Here is a 16,579-nt window from a genome sequence, read left to right as displayed (position 1 = left end):
TAAGTTATCAGAGAGCGGCACTACTTAGTGTGGTATATTAAGTATAGGTGTGGCCTTGTTGGAAAAAGTATGTCATGGGAAGTGGGCTCTGAAGTTTCAGAAGCTCAGGACCAGTTGTTCTCTTTGTATCTGCCAGTTGATACAGATGTAGAACTCTCAGCTATGTCTTCAGCACCAAGTCTGCCTGCAGGCCATCATGATCCTGCCATGATAACAATGGACTAAATCTCGGAAAATGTAAGAACCCCCCCCCCCCCCCCCAGTTAAGTGCTTTCCATTGTAAGAGTTGCTATGGTCATGGTCTCTTCACAACAATGGCAAACTGATAAGACAGACATTACCCATGTTCTCAGGATGGTGCAGAGAGAGGTGCTGATACTAAGGTCTGTTTCTCTAATTGAATCTTGATTTGTTAATAAAGAAGACCAGAAGCCAATTGCTGGACAGAAAGTACAGATGGAACTTTCAGGTCCCAGGAGGAAAAGACATATGCAGGAAAAGAGTCACAGCTTCCTGGTAAAGGTGGTAGCATGGTTCAAAAACTACATGCAACAGGCTACAACTATGATTCTTATGAAATATTTTGAAATAAAATAATGCCAACTAACAGAAGTGGATTTTTTTTCAGAGTTAAATTTTAAGTTTTGTTTTCTTGTGATTTAGCCCAACACATTTTATTTGATGAATTCCCAATAATACTGTACATACTCCTTACCAATAATCTGAAACATTTCATTGCCACTGAAACTCCTCTACACATATGGCTGTATGCCTTAGTGATATACACTTTTCTTTACCTTGGTACTTTATAGCTCAGTGAATTCACACTAGAAAAAAACAGAAGCAGAACTTTACAAATATGACTTAAAGCTGCAGAGAGAAGTCGACATATTCACTGTCATTATTACATAATCATTAAGTAGGGAAAAATTTGTATTCTACTGTTTATAGAAAACTTTTAGATCTCATATATTTTGTGTTGGATTTTTACTACTAATATTTTTCATAAGAACAATGCTTGTCCTTGTAGATGACAAAAAGACATAGTTAACTTAAGACACTTAAGACAGCAGTTTGATATTCATCTTACGTGGTCACTGTTGAAGACTGACTCATGAAGAACTCACACTGTTTGAGACATTCACATATCTCTATAGTACACAAATGTTTATTTTGTTTAGTTAATAAATTGTGGTTTTTTTCTCAGCATTTTATTTTTTTAATCAGGTATTTATTTCATTTACATTTCCAATGCTATCCCAAAAGTCCCCCATACCCTCCCCCACCCACCCACTCCCACTTCTTGGTCCTGGCGTTCCCCTGTACTGAGGCATATAAAGTTTGCATGACCAATGGGCCTCTTTTCCACTGATGGCCAACTAGGCCATCTTCTGATACATATGCAGCTAGAGACTTGAGCTCTGGGGGATAAATTTTGGATTAATTTTTCCAAGCTAGAAAAAAAATAATAAAATGATAGGGGCTTATTTTATATTTCTAGCAAAAGCATTTATATTTTTTCAGTTTTTTATTAGATATTTTCTTCATTTACAATTCAAATGGTATCCCAAAAGTCCCTTTTATACTCCCCTACCCTGCTCTTCAACCCACCCACTCCTGCTTCCTGGCCCTGGTATTCCCCTGTATTGGGGCATATAATCTTTGCAAGACCAAGGGCCTCTTCTCACATTTATAAATTTTTAAACAACAAAATATTTAACTTTGTAACAATTTAAAGTTTTTATTCATGTAAACTTAAATTTTAAATCATATAGATGTCTTGCCTGCTGCTCAGTAGATTTTGGAAAGAGGGCGGAGAAAGAGGAATGTAGATGCAAGAGAGCTGCTGTTATCATTGTCTATCATTCTTTTGCTATGATACAAGAATATATGTTAACATGTAGAACATCTGTATGTAAAACTGTTTGTTCCCTTTACTATACTGTGGGTGTAAAATAAGAAAAGATAATGCTATTCATTTTATATACTAAATAGATTTTGTACATTCTAAGGTATTGTAAGGACTAATCCTGTAGTGGTCTATGATTTGCCAAAGAATGATACCTCATACTTAAATAGTATGCAAAAGCAATGAGTGTTTATTCTGCAGAAGCCCAGCATTGGGCGTCTCCTGTTTACCAAGATGGAGATGCCCAAGTGATTTGGAAGGCCCAAGTTAAAATACATTAGGGGAATTCCAAGGAAGTATAGGTGACCATTATCTTAATGTGTTGGTTTTAGCCCTGGGATATTTCAGAACCATTTCAATAGTTTGTGGGAACTGGAAACTGTTTCTGTTTGGGAGACTACCAATTTGAAGCCTGTTTCAGAGTCAGCCTGTCTCAGTCTCTCATTCTCCACTTCATTAATGGGCCATCTACAATCCTTGAGATGTTTTTATGGTCTGGTATAGTTTTCAGAATCATAAATTGAACAACCACAACTGGACAACAAATACAACCTTTAACTTAACTAATGTATTGATTATCCAGGGATTAAGGCTAATATCAGTAGAATAAGAGGTCCAGTCAGGTCAGAGACAAGGGTGTTCAGCAAAGAAGACCAGTTGAAGAGAGACTCATCCCAACCCTGAGACTGATCTCTTTCTACATTTTTGTCTTTAGTCTTCTTTTGACTAAGGCTATGGATTCTTTGACCATGCCTGAGTGGTCAACATAGAAACAACATTCTTCACCTATGGCTGTACAGAGTACTCCCTGCTGGAGGAATAACAAGTCTTAAGCCTCTTCTGTTCTTTAAGACTGCTGCTGTGGAGGATAGGGAATTCTGTAGGGCCATGATGGACTTTTTCATCTCCTGTATATCTGTATCTCTCATTATCCATAGGGCCTTATAATTTTTATCATGGAGTATTAGGGCTAAGACCCCTATACTAGCAGCTTCAGTCAACCTTATATCAAGGAAAGAACCTAGTATCACAGTGGAAAGGCCAGCATTTTACCTGATTGTTTTAGAGTGTTAGCTGGTAGATGACATTTTCCCTGTATTTACAACCAGGCCATTAATGTATGGGGTAAGCCCCAAGGTATAAGGATACCAAGTTTTCTCTGGGTACAGCATGTATCCTGCAATGGTAGGAATTGCAATGAGGTTGTAGAGATGGGAATAGAGTGAGGGTACATATTGCTAATGTAGAGTCTCTGTCCAGTTATTGATTGTAGAGTCAGCTTTCCTCTATTTGGTTGTTGTCATCTATATTGAGAGTACCAACTGTAGTCTGTAAAGTCTCTAGTAATAGCTATTTCTTTATAGTAGTGGTGCTGTGCATTTAAGCATAACCAATAGTACTGTGTTAATTCTGGTAGGGGGAAGTTAAAAACCTGGAAATTGACTTTTAATAATTGTAGGGGTCCTGACTTGGGTGATGAAGTAGGTAATGTTGGAGATGGGATGGTTTTAGGAAGTCATTGGTTATATGAAGTGAGATGTCACTGGGATGTAAAGAATGGTAGGTAGTTCCTGGTGAGGAAGTGATGGTGGGCAGAAGAAGAGGTTGGGGGGTGGTTGGTTGGCCTCTATAATATCTTTTTGTAGCCTAAGGGGACCATGGTTCTCAGAAGGCTACACTGGAGCAATTGGACAGTAAATAGGAGTGCCGGGTCATAGGCAGAGACATAAATTCTTAGTCCCATGTCTTACCAATAGTCCAGTCAGCCTTTTTTCCAGCTGTTGTGATAACATGGTTGTTGCATCTCCCCTTGGGAGTACCCAGATAGTAAGGAGGCTCAAAACTAAATCTGAAAGTCTCTCTTCTAGGAGCCTGGGTTTCCTTTTTTTTTTTTTTTTTTCTCGATAGGACCTCAGTCTGAGTGTCTGTGTATCTCTAAATCAGGTCACTCACAGTGATTAGGTCATCTTTGATCAGGGACTTTTAGCTTATCTACCCAGTAGATTTGCATCCACTTACGCACAAAACAAGGACTCTGGAACTCCAGGTTTAGTTCGATGGCTCCAATCCTGAAAGTGCCCCAGGCAAATGTAAAAGACCTAAGACAGTATGTTCCTTAGGGCCTGGGTTAGCTGAACCCATAACCAAGAAGGGGCTGTTGAGGGTTCCATCCCTCATGCACTAGGTCACAAAGGTCATGAAGTTCAGGGAACCTGCTCCTTGGGGAGCTGAGTGGGAGCTTGAGTTGAAAACCTTACCAATTGTAGCATTAACCATCTGTCAGGTTAGGTTTAGGGGAGAATGGGGGCTAGTGCCTGGTGCAGCAAAGCATAAGCAGCAAGCAAGCAGGATGAGCAACACCGGAGTCTAAGTTTCTGTGAATAGACAGGGTATAGGGTGACCTTCCATTGCTCTTGTGGTAGATCATCTGGAACTCTTCTACTCCTATTGGACCTCAACTGCTGGGTCATCTCTCTCCTGGCAGGATTAATGTGGGGGTGGTTTGCCCACATCTGGATCCCATCCATTTTAACAACCATCAGCTGGTCAGGATCTCTTCCAGGGAGGTTTAAGAGTCTTGTGGTTATGTCTTTTAATCTAGACTTCATCACCTGGGCATGATATCTTTTAGAGGGTATAGGTTTGTTTGTTTGTTTGTTTGTTTTGTATTTTTGTCACTATGCTGCCAGTCTCTCTCTTTCTTTGTAGGGTAAGCTTCCACCCATCCTGAAAAGGTATCTATAAAAACTAACATGAAATCAGGCCACTATAGATTGCTGCAAGATCTTCCTTATGCTGGTAATGCCTTGAGGTGGGTTCAACAAGGTCAGAGCACAGAACTCTGGCTCCTATTGAGCTGTAAACCGTAAATCAAACAACCACAACAAAAAAGGTGGTTATGTGGGAGGAGTGAGTCAGCATGTTCTGACTAGCCATACACAATGGTCCATGCATGTGCAGCAGGCCTTTACACATTTACTAATCCCACAACATACCTAACAAACAGCTACTGAGGGGCATGGGTGGAGGGTAGAAAGGCACTCCTAACTACTACAATGAACAAGTCTGCCTCTGCTTCTCACCTGGCTCCTGGACTCTATGTCATTGATTTTGCACTTTCATACTTCTTACCTTCTACCCCCAAGGACTATCCTAGGGACTGAGGGCTAGGGCACAAAAAAAAAAAAAAAAAAAAAAAAAAACAGAGAGAGAGAGAGATATTTAAATAAATGACAATGGTTGAATTCACCATGTCACCATCTGTCTTTACAAATATATTTTAAGCTTAAATCTAGATTTTTGAAAGTAAATTTCAGAAATATTACTTTAAATGTGTGTGTGTGTGTGTGTACATGCGTATATGTACACACATGTGCATGCACATTCTTGTATGTGCATCTTTATCTTTTACAAACTGTACTATTTGTCACTGCATTTGCCTAAGTTGGAGTGTGATAAATGAGTGAGCTCCCTCAAAGCTAAAGAATAAGAAAAGCTTAATCAGCAAAGCAGGTGACAAAGCAGAGTAAAAGGTGTCCTAATTGAGAACATGCACAATCCTCACTGTGCTGGCCAATTACATTAGATTTGCAGTCACTGTCACTCTGCAAAATGGATATCAATACATCGACTCGGCTTCCATCTTCACTAAACAGACTATTTTCTGACAATGCAATATTTGACTGGCTATGAAGGAAGAAGTATTTACATTTCAAGTGGTTAGTCTACTTTTAAAAATCTATGGCAATTTTAAGTTAGTCCAGTTCTCTGAGTGGAGACAAGAACTTGTCAGTATTCATAGAAACCACAAGAAGATCACCATTGGAGTTGTATAAGTCAAAGGGAAAGTGAAACGCTAAAAGTTGCCTGCTCTCATTCTTTGTGTGTGTGTGTGTGTGTGTGTGTGTGTGTGTGTGTGTTTACTGTATTCCTGGGACATTGACATCAACTCTTCTAATGAATCTAATTATTAAAAGTGTGCTTTTTGAGCACCTCTGATGGGGATAGCCATTAAGAGCTAGTATAGTTCATCTGTACTACATTTGACTTCATTTTATGACAGGATTACTAAAATAGTCTATTAGGAAAATAAATACACCATATAAATAGGATGCAGATATATGAAAAAGCCTGAGATGCCTCAGGGATCTTCTACTTGTGAGGTTTGCTAAGGACTTGGCTCAGGGCCTCTGAGTTATCTCCATGTAGAGTTAACTGTTGAGTGCTGATGTCCAAAGACTTCCTCTCTTAATATACCACCTTTCTGACTGACTGTGGACTTGCTATAACTTCTGGTGGCATAGAAGGTTTCCCCAAGATCCGAGAAATATCAGCATGCTGGAAGTAGTGGGGCATATTAATGGACTAATAAGGTAATAGTGCTTGGTTGCAGCCCTGCCTAACCCACAAAGCACTCAGAATTATCTACACACTGTAGTAACTGCACTTTCACTTCTTCCAAGAGTCTGATAAATGTTCCTACAATCATGCTGTGGAAATAGAACTCCTTTGTAAGAAGCAGAGCTTCAGGGTATTTCATAAAAAATCTACATGCTGGGTGCTGGGTACATGTGCAACTACTCTGAGCCATTTTGTATCTTGATTTTTCTAGTAACTCCTTGCTCTGTCACACTATGAAAATCTTTAATGGCATCTTTTAATCTGGGTTCTGTAATAGTTTTGTTGTTCTTTTTAAAAAACTATCTAATATCAATATTATTTTCAGAGTCCCTCGTGGCTAATATTGGTCCACAAAAGGGCTATTGTAAGTGATAAAGAAGGCTAGAAGATGGGCAAAGGGACATATAGGCAGGCAAGAGACAGAGAACTGGAATGTGGAACTACAAGTGGAGAAAACAAGGGAATCAGAAGTGTGGAGGAGATGGGGAAGGATAGACACAAAACATAGTTTGTTTAAATATTCCATAATCAATGCATAATCAATATTTGTTGACTTAAAAAATAAAATCATAAAATGCCAAGTCAAATAAAGTTACAGTATGGGCTATTCTCTGGCTCTGCTTCCATGTGGCCAGTAAACAACAGGAATATGAAAAGAAGAGAAAATCCTTCTGCAGAATAGTGGTTCCTACAGGGGATCTGCTAGTTTCCAACACAAGCACCTACCTCACTGATGTTCTGTCGTTCAGTGACTCTGCTTTAGACAAGAGTTGCACTTGTGAACGTGTAGATATATGAACTCCTCTTTCTCTTCAGGGACAGGTGTTCCCTGGTCTTCACACCACGATATCATACGTGACCTCTCATGAGAAATAATGGTTACTACAAGAAGTATGGGGTTTTTTATTTGTTTTATTTTGTTGTTGTGTTTGATTTTGTTTTGTTATTTCCCGTTATTCCTTCCTTTGCCATTTAGTATTACAGAGGAAATGTGCCAAGTCACTGTAAACTTGTATTTTTCAGAAAAAAATTGTGGAGATATGTGGGTGAGTCAATATTTTATTATAAATCTGGAGAAAAAAATCAATGCTAAATTTGAAGAAAATAAACAGACACAAATTAGGCAAAAGACAATGATGGAAAAAATTCTCAACAACAGAACCATTCCAGTTAAGTAATATATATATTTAAGAAGCTGTCTTCCACATGTCCATTGTCTTCCAGAAATACCACAGCTGGGACTGTAGGGGAACAGAAATATTGGGGATATTTTAATCTGAATGCCTTAATTAGGAGAGTGATAATTTGGAAAGTTTGACAAGCAAGTTTTTTTAGAGCGTCCAACAAACAATAATGTTAACAGTTTGCAAATTTTCCTAGCCATTTACTGATGTCAAAACAAACTCCCTAGATGCTCTATGGATATTTATTATCTGACAATCCAGATGAATGAGGATTGAGAGAATTAACACAAGAAGACAACATTATGAGATATAGTTATTGTTAATATCATACTGAAATATTTTGATGGTCTTTATAGAGAAAATAATATCGTTAAATGCCTTTAATGTAAAACACAAAAAGGATTAAATTAAAACAAGAGAAAAATTAAATTAGCTGTGATTTATTTGAAAATGTAGACTGTCATTTCAAACGTTCATTTAACATGTTTATGAATATGCCACACTGATTTTCTAAGGAACAGCTTCAATATATTATGAGAAAAATTATACATTGGGCACCAAAAGCCTTCTGGAATTATAATATGGAAATGCAGTTTAGAAAGCAAATGTGACACTGAGGTGCTTATAGCAGACACAAGCCTCTGGGCATATGGAGAACTGACAAACACTTTCTTTCAATTAAGATGAGACCTGGATCTTTTCTCAAGCAGAGGAGGCAGGAAGACAGGGTTGAAAGTTTATTTATCAAGCAATGTATGAAAAATATTTTTGCATAAACATGCAAATTTTCTATATCAGAGTTGAGTATGTGAAAGTATGGGTTATATGAAAGTCAAGTGCCTGAAAGTCAGGGACATTTCCCTTAAGTCTTCAATTTCAATTTTAAGTACAGCAAGAGACTGTGTTTCCAAGATATATTTTTTTGACTGTTAGCCTCGGCTATCAGTCTTACCTATTTCTAAATGTTGACATTCATCAGTTTCCCATGCTATTTTCTGAGTGCCCTGACATGTATCACTATAGTTCATGATAGTCTCGTTCCTCTCCACTCCTTGCCTCCACCTTTGTCCCCATATTTACCAGATACCTGAAATAACTATGCAAGAAAAAAATGTAAAATTAACATACAGAGATTGTTGCACAATAACCTTCAATTTTTAATTACTACTTTTACATTGTCATCCAAACCAAATTGGTTCCATGCTGTCATTCCCATGCACATATATTACATAACTTGATCCTATCCATTCACTCTCATTATCCTTTACTATGATCTACTTTCTCCCTTCCTATTCTTAATATAACCAGACAGGGTAGCTCCTCACTGAGCCATTGTTACTCACTGATATGGAGAGAAGCATGTGCATTGTCAAGTTTATCCTTTGTTTTTCTGCGTGCTCTTGAAGACTGGCTGTTATGGTAAGGTATGTGACTGTGGTGCACAATTCTGAGGCCACCTCCAAACAAACAAACAAACAAACAAACAAATAAAAATAAGAGCAACTTTCACCGAAATTTGTCTCCAGTGATGACTACAGACCCTTCCAACATGTAGCTGCATGTCTGCTGCCTCTGGAAACCCTTGCTATTCAGCTCTCATCTGCAAAACCTCAAAGCACCAAATCAAAGTTGCAGACATGTATGGTAGTCTATATGTTTATGAGTTGCTGTGGGAAAACAGAGCTGCATGCCCTTAAGAACAATCAACCCTTGCTTCTTAACAGCTTCACATTTTGATCACAAGTTTATGTTATATGAACTTTTTCTGTAGTTTCTATCCAGAGAAATGAGGCTGAATGGGAAAGTTATTGAAATGAAGCTTATTTATAAGATGAAAACGCAGTGTGAAACAGTGAAGAGTGGATGAGCTTTAAATATGGGTAGTTCCCCTAACTAACAACATGCTGCACAGCAAGAATGAGCACCACTGGCCTGCTGATGACCAACTTCATTCATTAATCATTTTGCTTAGGATTTTAAAATATTAAAATCATCCTACCCTTGATGCCGATAAAAAATTTCATTACAGGAATCTTGCAAACTGGGTATATTGTGAGGAACCAAATTGTTCTGATGAGACGTGATAGAAATATCATCCTGTAGACTTGAGTTTCATTAATTATTAGCAGTTGAAAGTTTCAAAGGTTTAATGGGATTAAGAGGTATTTAGAAAGTTATGATGTAAGTTCGCTGTTCATTACCATCTATTACTTGCTCTCTGCCTTAACTATCATGAACTAGAACCTGCATAAAAATGTTGTACCCTACACACACAAAATTCAACATAAATATACACATTCCTATTTGCTTCTAAAATCATAGAAAAAAAGCCATATACCATGATTTCTTTGGGGCTTAGTGTTTTGAATTAAATGTATAATTTCATAATAACTTAAAACTATCATTATAAAACATTTCTATAGGTATGAAGCAAAGTTTTTCATAAAATAAAATTTGATGTGGCTTGTGTAATGCCTGACAAAGATGTTATAAAATATTTTTAAATGTATTATTACCTGTATTATAACTTTACTTTTGGAAACCATTGACATCATGTATTACAAACTTTAATTGATTAGATTTCATGATAATTATCATTCTACTTTATAATGCATGAATACTTGTGAATAAACTTACTGAACAGTAGTAACTCTACCAGCTACCATACCATAAATAAGTAAACGCACATATAAACTCCACAGCCTTAAAGCTACATTATCCAATTAAATATAAAATATTCATTCTATTTAGTTTTCTCTGTTAGTGTGATAAAATACCAACTCAAACAAACTTGAAAATGAATGGGGTTATTATATTTTATAGGGTAAGTTTATTATCAGGAGAAATGAGGACAGAAACTCAAGCTGGAACCTAGAAAAAGGAAATGAAGGTGGGGCAGCAAAGACCATGGAGGAATGCTGCTTACTCGCTTTTTTGCATCTCTTGCTCAACCTGTTTTTTTATATAATCCAAGGTTAGCATTACCCATAAGGTCTTGCCTCTCATACATCAATCATTTCTCAACAGAATCAGTTACATTGGAATCTGATCTTGGCATTTTCTCTTTTATTGTCTATCTATAGCAGTTTCTGTCGAGTTCTATATGTAAACTAACCAGCACAGTACTATTTAAAAGAAAAGCTATGTCTTCATGTGATATAATATTTCCCCAACTCCCCCAACCCCTGCTCCCCAACCCACCCACTCCCATTCCTGCTCCTGGCATTTTCCTGTACTGGGGCATAGAGCCTTCACAGGACCAAGGGCCTCTCCTCCCATTGATGACCAACTAGGCCATCCTCTACTACATACACTTGAAAAGAGTGAGAAAGAAAAGGTGAACATATAAAAATGGAAAGTCTGGGGATAATAAAAATCTCAATGGTTTTCAAAGCTCAGCAAAGACATATGCATCTTAATTACTTTGATGATATTAGGAGACATTCTCAAGCCGCTGGGATTGTTGGCTCTTGCTCATGATCTCTAGACATCCTCAACTGCCTGTACAACTCACATGCTTTACCTATTCTATCTTACCATTTGAATGTGCCCATGAACAGTGAGTGAGACTCTTCTCAATAGCTCACAAATGGGTACATCTTGTTGTGAAAAGTCATGGGCTCTTAAGAGTTGCAAGATACAATCTATGAAAACAATTATGATACTCCTCATGTGTAGCTTGGCTTTGTAAAGGAAAGTAAAGACACATGATCTACCAAGCAGAAATAAGTGGGATAGAGTGGATTAGTCTACAATAAAGATCTGAGTGTTTTTGAGATGTTGACACTGCTAACTACCTTTTTCTTTTTCCATTATTATTATTATTATTATTATTATTATTATTATTATTATTATTATTATTATTATTTCCTCAATGGAATCCATTTCTCCATTTAGTCCGGAAGAAATATACACTTCTTCAAAGGAAGAGAAGTTTGAAGTGGAAGAGCTGAAAAAATTTAAATGGAAAGAAAGAAAAAGAAATAAAACAAAACCTGAAAACACCACTACCAACAACAACAAATAAAACACAAAGCAAAACAAAAAACAAAACAACCAAGGAAACAACCACTACCTAGGGAATACAATAATTTTCCAGGACACTTATTTATACCAACTCCAAGGATCTTGTGACTGTCCCATCAGACATAAGAGAACAACCACTGGTTAGAGTGGATCTCTACAAAGAGATCTTTTAGCCAGATTACGAAATGATAAACTTTGAAAACCAGGAATATTTTACCAAAAAAAAGAAAGCTATCCTTCAGATATAAGGACAGATTAAGGCTTTCCAAGGCTGATTTTCTTCTAGTTCCCTCCCCTCTCCCTCTCCAGGTACTTTTTCTTGGCCTTTATCATTGTCCCCCTCTATTCCACTATATCTTCATTATACCTTGGGAAAAATGGCAAGTTCACTGGAAAACATCTGTCCCTGTCTCCTTTCCTTCCCATGTTTCACTCCTTGTCAGCTGACAATTTGGTTTCAAACCTCAGGACAATGACTTCTGGGTACAGCTCTGTCCCTGGAACTAATCTGCTTCGTTCCAGATGTTTTTCTAGTTCCATCCATTTGCCTGCAAATTTTACAGTGTTATTTTCTAAGAGCTGAATAATACTTCATTGTGTAAATGTTCCCCATTTTCTTATTCCATTCTTAATGAGGTAACTCATATCCAGAAAGACAAACATGAATGCAGCCTAGCTCAATTGTCTGAGAGGCTTCATCCAGCAACTGATTGGAAACAGATAACTTATGCAGAGACTCAAGGCCAAACATATGATGGATCTTGAGGAAGATGGGGAGGAAGAATTGTAGGGTCTAGAGGGAACAAGCAGATCACAAGAAAACTCACAGAATCAACTAATGGGCTCATAGGACACTCAGAGACTGAACACCCAACTGGAGAGCCAGTGTAGGTCTCATCTAGGCACTCTGCAAATACGTTAGTTTTGTAGCATGGTCTTTTTTTTTTTTTTTTTTTTTGGTTGATCTAAATTTTTTTTTCCATTTTTTATTAGGTATTTAGCTCATTTACATTTCCAATGCTATACCAAAAGTCCCCCATACCCACCCACCCCCACTCCCCTACCCACCCACTCCCCCTTTTTGGCCCTGGCATTCCCCTGTACTGGGGCATATAAAGTTTGCGTGTCCAATGGGCCTCTCTTTCCAGTGATGGCCAACTAGGCCATCTTTTGATACATATGCAGCTAGAGTCAAGAGCTCCGGGGTACTGGTTAGTTCATAATGTTGTTCCACCTATAGGGTTGCAGATCCCTTTAGCTCCTTGGGTACTTTCTCTAGCTCCTCCATTGGGAGCCCTGTGATCCATCCATTAGCTGACTGTGAGCATCCACTTCTGTGTTTGCTAGGCCCCGGCATAGTCTCACAAGAGACAGCTACATCTGGGTCCTTTCGATAAAATCTTGCTAGTGTATGCAATGGTGTCAGCGTTTGGATGCTGATTATGGGGTGGATCCCTGGATGACTCTTAATAGTGGTAGCAGGAACTATGTCTGACTCTTTTGCCTCCTTTTGTGACACTTTCCTCTTACCTACTGGGTTGCCTATTCCAGACTTAATACAAGAGAAGGTGGATAATCTTACTGTAACTTAATATGCCATGTTAGGTTGATATCCCTGAGAGGTCTGCCCTTCTCTGAAGGGAAATGAAGGAGGAGTAGACCTAGGAGAGGGAGGGAGTGGGATGGAGAAGGGAAATTGCTGTTCAGATGTACTACATTAAAAAAGAAAAAATAAACTTTCAGCAAACAAGAAGTGAGAGAACTCATCACAAATAGACCTGCTTTTTAGTTAATGCCAAAGGGATTTCTTCAACTGAAAATGGAGCATATTATTAACATAAAAACATCTGGAACCTAAAAGTGTTTTAATAAACACTCAAAGTCAAAGTACTCTCTCAGCCTAAACACAAGTTGTAAAACAGTGTTCACTCTACTATGCAGGTAAAAAAGCACTAAAATAACTCAACTACAAAAATTGTTACAGAATATAAAATTTAGAATTATCACCATTTTTCCTACTGCCTTAGCTATTTATGCACTTTGGTTAGTCAAATTTAATAATTTCAAATTTTAAACATCTAAAAAATATCTAATGCATACCATAAATCAAATCATTACTATTTGTCAATTAAAATAAAAATTAAAATTAAATAGGGCTTTATTTCAAATTCCATTTCTGGGATCAAAAACTATTTTTTTTAAACTTTTATTGGTTGGGTCAACTCCCTTGAGTCCCTGCCAACAGGATCAAAACTACTGTGCAGCCAAGATGAAGTGCAGGCCTATTCTCCTGAGTGATGCAGCTGGTGAGAGTCAGGGACAGATCTCTTGATTCATGGCCCCAGGGTCAGGTCTCCCATCTGCTGCAGGTGGTGAGGGCATAGGGTGGAAGATGACATCTCTCCCTCATTCAATCCACAGCACAGGAGATTCTTCTATCCTCAGAGGCTGGCTCATCAGCAACTTCTGTAATGTGCAAGGCTGCTCTCCTGAGTACTGCTCTCCTGCTCTCATCCTCCCAGTTTCATCTCTCCAACACTGGCAGGTGAGGGGTGGGACCAGTTCATTACAGCCCTCTGACATCAACAAGTCCTAGACCAAGAACGTCTGCCTGACCTTTGATGGTAACAGACTACTGCTGCTTCATGGCCACAGGCCAGACATGCCTCCTAGTGTCAGAACAATTCAAGACCACACTATGGTCCCAGGTGACATCATTGACTACTTACATCAGGCTAATCTTCACTACCCTCTATCTTATTGGGCCCCAATCCTTCTGTTTCTCTTTCTCTTCCATTTCTCTACCACTTACTGCTCTTAGAGACACCTGGATTTCTGAGAGGCATCATCTCAGGATGGCTCATAAGAGTGCTATGTCCAACTTATGTATCATGGAAATGAACAGGGATCATCTAGGTAGGGTATGGTCTGCCACTCCAGGCTTACACAATGCCCAATAGGTGATTGTCATAGGCTAGCCCCATGTTGAGGCTCCATGGCACTGGTCTGGTGTTTATCTCAGGTTCTCTTCAAGTGGTTCCATGTGAGGGTCATCTGTCTTGGGCTAACTCCCACCCTCAGTTCCAGGCAGGGTTCTTTTATTCCTCAGCTTGTTCCAGGTTCTGGGAGCCATCAAGTCCTGACTCATAGTCATCTCAGGCTTGCTTTTTTCAGGGAATATTCAACACTCTCAGGCTACTAAACACTCTACTAAGTTAGAACACTGAGCTTAGACATAGCCTCTCTCCTTTCTGCCATTACATGTGACACAGTAGTCACACCTGAAACAATTCTAGGAGTAAGCAAAACAATTTCTTAATTGTTTTTAATTAACACAGAAAATAATATTACTGTTTTCATATTTAAATGTATATGATATTATTCATCTCTTATTCTACAGCTTTTACTCCATCTCCCATTGTATTTCTCACACATATGTTTTATCCGGAAAAAGTGCACTTGAGGCTCAAGGTGAAGATTCTATTGACCTTGGTGGAAGGAAGAGGGAATAGATGTTTTTTGTGTATATTTCAGCAAATTGGGTTTTTTTTTTTCTTTTTTTTAGATTGTGGCTTTGCTTCCCATGGTACCGTGCTATAACAACGTTATGAGAAATACACTAGGCGCTGGTATTATAATGATCTGAAGCCCTCCCATATATGTCTCTTGCATCTTTTTATACCTTTCCTGTAACCAGCCTCACTCCCTTCTCAGAAGACAGTTGACGTGGCTGGGTACAATGGTGATTCTCCATTTGAGAAGTCCTAACTTGTCTCATGACTCATGTCCTCATCATTTCCTTCTCCATAAGATTTCTTGTTTCTCTTTTGCTTTTGCACCCCCTCTACACACTCACAAACACATATACATTTATATCTAGAGTCTGCATATGAAGTGAAGCATGAAGTATTTGCTCTCTGATTTTCACATATTCTACTTAACATAATAACTCCATTTTATTCGATTCATTTTTATGTTTTGATTTCACTTTTCTTTGTGGTCTGGTAAAGTCAAATTATGCATACTTTCCGAGGTTTTTTGTCAAATAGTTTGCTGGTGGGTACACATTTCTTAGTGACTGTGAGTAGTGCAGCAATAAACATATTGTGCCTCCTATGGAATGCTGAGGAAGAGTCTTCTAGTATATACCCAGCAGTGGTGTGACCAGTCAAATGATAGTTCTGAATTATTATTATCATTATTGACCTATATTGGCTTCCCTAGTTTTTACTATTTTACAGTATCGGTTAATAAAGATTCCTCTTTCCCTATATCCTTGTCACTCTTGCTATAATTTGTTTTCTTGTTGATTGTCATGCTGACTGCAGTGTGATAGAATATAGAGGGAGACCAGACTTGCATTTTCTGGGTGGTCCTCTATGATGGCTACCTATGATTTTAGGACCTGTTTGTATTGTTTTTCAGTTAGTTTGGTGATTGGATAAAATTTTTAGTGCTTAATTTTTGAAGTTTTTTTATGTATTCTAGCTACTAATCCCCTGTCTAATGTATATGCATGATCAATTGGATTTGTTACAAAGGCTGTCTTCTCACTACAGTGGTTGTTTTCTTTGTTCTGTGGAAGCTTTAAATTTCATGTACTCTTTTTTTTTGAGGGGGGGCGTGAATTCTTGGAGACACTTCTTATGCTACAGATGCATAATTTTTCTGGAAGTTGTCACTTATGTCCATATCTTCAATATTTTGTCTGTTTTTCCCTATAGCATTTTTCAGAATTTCAGGTTTTATGTTCAAGAATTTGACTCATTTTGAATGACTGTTTGACAATTAAAGCTTTATTAAAGATTCTTGTCTTTTTTTTTTCATTGTATAGTTTTAACACCAGACTAGAAAAAGGAGATTTTTGTTTTCAGCATTTCTATAAATCATAATGCTAGAATTATTAGAAAATATAAAGAGTATCTAAATTAAAAAAAAACAGAAAATTGCTTTTGATTTCAAATGCTATGTTCTTATTTGTGGAAAATGATAAATTGTTTTAAGAAAAACATTCAAAAAATTCAGACTAATAAATTCTGCAATAGTAGAGAACAAAAAT

At 37.8% G+C, this 16,579-nt stretch overlaps 1 pseudogene; it reads right to left on the bottom strand.

The window, feature by feature from the left end:
• Positions 1–14,706: 14,706 nt before the first annotated feature.
• On the bottom strand, positions 14,707–14,820 carry Gm22324 (annotated as a pseudogene).
• Between the last annotated feature and the right edge of the window lie 1,759 nt (positions 14,821–16,579).

Source organism: Mus musculus, chromosome 8, assembly GCF_000001635.26.
Source record: "Mus musculus strain C57BL/6J chromosome 8, GRCm38.p6 C57BL/6J".
NCBI classification, from domain to species: domain Eukaryota; kingdom Metazoa; phylum Chordata; class Mammalia; order Rodentia; family Muridae; genus Mus; species Mus musculus.
This window is presented reverse-complemented; position numbering and strand designations above follow the sequence as displayed.